Genomic DNA, 6,000 nt, shown 5'->3' with positions numbered 1-6,000 from the left:
CCAATATAGGTTTTGCTGCAGTTGCCTTTCATTGCTGCTTGTTTGTTAACCTCTTTATGTTCAGTTTTGTCTTCAAAACGTCTGAAAAGCATGCTCTGTTGCTTGTACGCATTTACTGATTTTGCTGCTTTTAACTTGTTTCATAAAAACTCAAATTCATCAACATGAACATTTATTAGAGCAATCTTTTTAAATTGTTTACAGGTTATCTAAACTATAAGTAAACAGTACATAAAAATAAAAACAAACAGTAAAGAATAAAGTAACAATAAAGTAAAGGTTGACGATAAAGAAAAGACAAAAATTTGCTAAAAAAGGGAATTTTTTTAGTGAAAGGCTTCCAATTTGTTTGATGGTGTTTTTGTTTTTGGGTTATTCCTTAAAAATTATTATCCCAAGGATATTTCCATGAGAAGAATCATGCTTCTTTGAAGTTCATCTATTAACTGTCCATGTAAACTGGAGAATCTACCACTGAACTTGGAGAAACAACAGCAGTAAACAGAGGATATAATGAGCATGATGACAAAAAAGGAAAACAAAAGTAGCACCAAAAAAGTGATTAACTTGCAACTACAGGTGGTAGAAAGCACTGAACCTGTGTTACTTAATGATTAACTTTATTATGTGAACTATGTATCTTAAACAATGAGTTGAATATAAGTATCATCTACACAAAATTGATACATTTGATTCACTTTATTATAAATTGTATTCATTTTGTTTAGTAAGAAAGGAGAAAATGACTTATCGCAAATGTATTTAAAGAGAGAATGACAGCAGGTTAAGGTAGATGGGAATGTACTAATGCATGAAAAGGCTGGGAGGCTGGGAGAAAATAACGGGTAATTTAAAAAGCCTAAGAATTAAAAAAATGAAAGAAAAAGATGGATGGAGGGAAGTTAATAAATCATGAAGTGCAGAGGATTAGTAAGGTGGAAATGAGGGCAGACTGTTCCCTGAAGAGGATAGAGTAAAAGTTCAGTTATTCCAGAAGACACACCCTGTGGATAATTTATCAAATAAAAATTAGCCCATAGCAGTGACCCAATAATTATAAAATAAAAAGAAGAATGATGAAAACTATTTGGATGTAATTATGACATCCATTTCTGTTAAATTCATTTAGTTATCTTAAACACAGGCAGTGAAGACACAAGGAGTATCTAATAAACACTGAACTATAACAGAGCAAACTAGGCAAAACAGATTGAGCTTAAGTCTTCCTCGCCCTCCATTTTTTTCAGTAATGTCTCTAGCTGTGTCCCAATTTAGGGTCCTTGGAGGACCCGGCCTTCATGATCTACGTTGGCCTCACCTCCAAAGACCGAGAAGACCGGAAGTGCGAGGCGTGAAATGGGACAGTCTAGCCTCTGTTGCATTGCTCAGGTTGCCTAACAACTATGACATGTTTCATACAGCATTGTTTGACAGAAATGAAGGAGAACATTTTTTGTTCATCTGTTTGCTTTTATATGAGCTTTGTTTGATTTGATAAGTATCTGAGGCTGAGACCACAAGACTGTAAAAACATGAACAACAGTTATTTATATTTCCTATCACCTTAAATCTTCACTCAAAGACAAGTATCTTTGACAGTGTATATATAGATGTATTATATATAAGAGACAAATTTTGTTCATTTAATATGTTGGCATTGCTAAATTTGGCTCATTGCTTACATATATGTGTAAAAAGAAAATGTATGAGCTGTGATAACTGTGTCTGATAGAATGAAGAGTAGACTGATATATTAAATATTCCTTTATTGGGTGAGAAAATCAGACCATGTCATAACTGCTTTAAGTCATACAGAATAGATATCAGAGCCTTAAACAGGCTGACTTCTGCTAAATGGGTCAAACTGGGCAGAAACTATACAAACACATAACATCCTTATAGAATATCCGAGCAATTTATTGTGCAAGATGACAGAGCAGTGAAGGTTGCGCACGCTTACAGACATAGGGAGTTCTTAACACACATGACAGTATTGATTTGAGGCCAAGGGACTGAAATTGCTTTAGCTTTTAACTGAATTTGAGTTGGCCCAGTACCAAGTGACAGAAAAGAGGAACTGAATAGGAGTTTGCTTGTAACTAAATTGTGTGACATGTAAAATATTGAGATAACACATGCAGCTCTAAATTAGTCGTATTATATAAGATGCAGTTACAGAATAACAAATGCTGGTTGAAGTGACCAAGTTGTTGTTTAAAACAGAAGCAAAGGGAGGAAGTTTATGTATTTTGGTTAAGTCTGATAAAGTATAAATTAGAGTGTATCATGACATTAAGAGCAGCAAAATGAAATAAAATGTTATACCAAGAACAGGTTATAACACAGGAAATGTGAGTTCTAAAATACAGTTAGAGTTCAGCTTTCAGGAATGATGCAATTTATTTAGGAGCTATTGATTATATGCTTACACTTAGCTGATTGAAGTTTTTTGAGCTCGTAGTAGAATAAGTGTATATGATGATTTTTTTTGTAAAAGGTGACTTACATTCAGCTGCGACAGTACGGGATGTTGATGATCAGTTAAGGGGAGCAACAGGAAGTGGAGGTGAAAGCAGCACTTTGAGAGTTTTATACATGATGAGTAAGGTTGAGTAATATATAGAAATAAAAGTCAAAAACCAAATACGAAATTAGGTTCATGTTTTGAGTAATATTAGGTTGAATCAGGTTTAAATGAAGAGAACAATTGAGGGACCCAGAAAAGGGACAGACCACTAGAGATTCACAAGTGTAAGGGGTCTCTCACCGGGTATGATTGGGTTGAGGGGTGAGGGAGGAGTGCTGATTGAGCTCTGCTCGCACTCTTATTCTCTCCTGCCGTTGACCAACTTTAGGCTCACTGATACTTTGGTGTGATTAACCTGGAGCATGTGTGTTCTTAGGGGGAGCTGGCGTTTCTAGAGAGGGTCAGAGTAACGATATAAGTGTGGTGACCCTTTTCAAGGGTCACCAAGAGAGGGAATGAAAGGAGAAAGATATTTTACTGCTATTATTTGTTGCTATTTTTATAATTAGAATTACCATTCCATTTGTTATTAATATTGGTATTACATTCTGTGCCTTTCGGTGAGTGAGAGGCTGAGTTGCAGGCTGACAGGAAACCAGGGCTTGCAGAGCATGCTTCTGCAGAAGTGAAACCGAAAGCAGAGTCTGAGTGTAAGCCAAGAGCAGGGTGTTTTATTATGCATTTATCTTTGATTAAGCTTTGATTATGCTTCAAGTAGTTGTATTAGATTGAAACCTTTGTTTTATACATTTTACATATATGTCAAGATCGGCACACACAGGATGGCCTTAGTCTGGTTGCTTAAGTTGAGGTCAATTAAGGTGCAGCGTGTATGTGCAGACATAAACACATACACACACACATAGTTTCAGTATATGCTGGCCTTCTGTGAAGAGGTTACAAGGTCTAGCTGGGGAGCAGAAAGGTGAAACAAAGTGCAAGCAGAAGTTGACACATACACCCACATACACACACATTGTAGGTAGACTCATTTAGTTAGGTGAAAGTTTAATCATGTTTTGCTTGCAACTGCAAAATTGTGCCGGCGTAAGTGACAGGTTGTGCAGAAAGTGTGCCTGATGTCCCAGACAGATAAGCAAGCGTCCGGGGACAACAGCAAGACACCTGGGATCGAGACGAGAAGATGATCTTTTCAAACTGTGTTAAAGTCATTGTGGTTTTGGAGTGACGTATGCTGTATTGAGACTGCCAACCTTATAAAGCCTTTGACTTCTTGTTGTAAGGCAGTTCAATACTGAATCTGAACAGTATTGGCTCCGCATATGTGTATTCATTAAAATGTCGTCTAATTGCACCCGGCCGGATCAGTGGTGGTTATTTTGGTCTATCTCCTCAATTCCTGAACCTTAACACACTATAGATCAACTTACCTCAGAATATATATAAAGCATATAAACAATAGACTATGTGCACGTTAGCATATGCTACTGCTTCTGAATGTGGACAATGTGTCTTCTGATTCTGTAATGCAGTTCTGCTTGTGTTGAGTGATGTAAACAACTGATCGATCTAAACTCTTTAAACGTCAAAATTGATCATTAGATTTTTTATGACACAACAGTGGTGAGTGTTCCCACCTTCTGTTATGTTGTATGTAGCACCTTGGTCCTGGAGGAACGTTGTTTCGTTTCACTGTAAACTTATTGTACATGGTTGAAGTGACAATAAAGCCAACTTGACTTGACTTGACTTGACTTCTGCTCTTTGTAACTTCATGCGATCTTTCCGTTTTCGAGTTTTGGACATGATTTGGGAGTATGTCTTCACAGTAGCGATTGACCGCAAAGTATAGCTACAGGAAATGTACAACCCTACATCCGGTCTCAAACCAGCATTTTCTCATGCACAGGGTCTATTACAGCAATACTATGGAAGAAACACAGTAGTACTACTATTCCAAAATTCTCAAAGCTTCGTAGAACTGAAACAAACATTTATTTTTAGCTCCATTCTGCTGCTGATACATACTTTAGGTTTCTGAATATTAAACTTGTTGCTGCCTTTCATAGTGTGTAACTTGAAGGCCCTGAGTACTTTCTCCCACACTGAAAACACTGGAATGATAACATTATTTGAACATTACCTAATAAGACTGATTCAGGACAGACAATTAGTTATTTTAAACTTTCCTAGCAGTCCTTCACAAACAGGGAACAGTCTGTCTATTCTCTCCATCTGTCAGCTGCTGCTGGCTCTTCCTCCTCCTCTTCCTCACACACTGCTGAGTTTGTCCTGGTGGATCATCAGGGGTGCAAAGCCTCACAGATGATGTGCAGCAGTGGGTCCCTCAGTCTGTTCTCACTCTGGACACTTGCAGCTTATCACACATGGAAATCAAATGTGTGATAAGCTGCAGGATTCAAACACAAGTGTAACTTATAAATACATGTTCATACTTTTATTCCACAATCAGAGAGAAAGAAACAGAGAGAGAGTGCAGGACAGACAGACAGGTGACAGTCTCAGGTGTACACACTGCTACAAAACAGCTGAGGTCTGAATCTGAGGTATGCAATCACAGAGGTTCGTTCTCTGCTGAGAGCTCGGAACAAAGGTTTTAAATCTGGCGAGGCATCAGTTTATAGTGTAGCAAGGACAAACCTCTCACAGAGGTTAAAAGAAGCAAAGAGGCTGTATGCACAAAAAATGAACCAAACTTTCTTGAATCTTAAAAGTAATATTGAGTATAACGTTGTCTTTATATCTAAAGAACACTGTGCTAGTAATACTCTGTCTGTATCCCAGGGCCTGGAATTCTGTCTAAACTGAACACAGCCTGGTTTAATTACTAGAGACTCAATAAGTACCCCTTTTGTCAAACTGTAGCTCAAAGAACTTCTTTGTTTCATGTGATCATTCACTTTTATTTTGTCAATGAGAAGGATTACTGTTGCAAAATGGACATGTTTGAGACCAAACCGCTGAACCGGTTACTGAAACCTAACCAAAATATTTTTTTAAATCAAGAGTGAAAGTAAAAAGTGCACAAGGTGATTTTACAAATATCTGAAGTTTTATTGAAGAAGTTGTAAACAAATAAATGTTATCTCTGCTATGTTCATTTACCCAGTTTTATTATGATTAAAGGTTAATCCTGATAAAGAGAGAGTGAAACTGCAAGGAGAATGCTTTTGCTGCTGTATACTTGTTTTATATAATTTTCAGATTAAATATTATCCCTGGCAGTTTGATGTGTTGTCTGATAGCCTTACTGGTTTACACACTGGTGATGACAAGCTACATTGTAACCACAGCCACCCTGGGGAGCACTGACAGAGGCGAGGCTGCTGGAAACTGGCGGCACCGGGCCCTCTGACCACCACCACCAGTAGGCAAACATGGGGTTAGTATCTTGCCCAAGGATATTTGGCATGCAGCCAGGAGGCAGCCAACAGACTTTCTGATTAGTGGCTGACCTGCTCTGCCCACCTGAGCTACAGGGTTAGGGTTAT

The sequence above is a fragment of the Pelmatolapia mariae genome, linkage group LG3_W, assembly GCF_036321145.2.
Source record: "Pelmatolapia mariae isolate MD_Pm_ZW linkage group LG3_W, Pm_UMD_F_2, whole genome shotgun sequence".
NCBI lineage: Eukaryota > Metazoa > Chordata > Actinopteri > Cichliformes > Cichlidae > Pelmatolapia > Pelmatolapia mariae.
Note: the sequence above shows the minus strand (reverse complement) of the source record.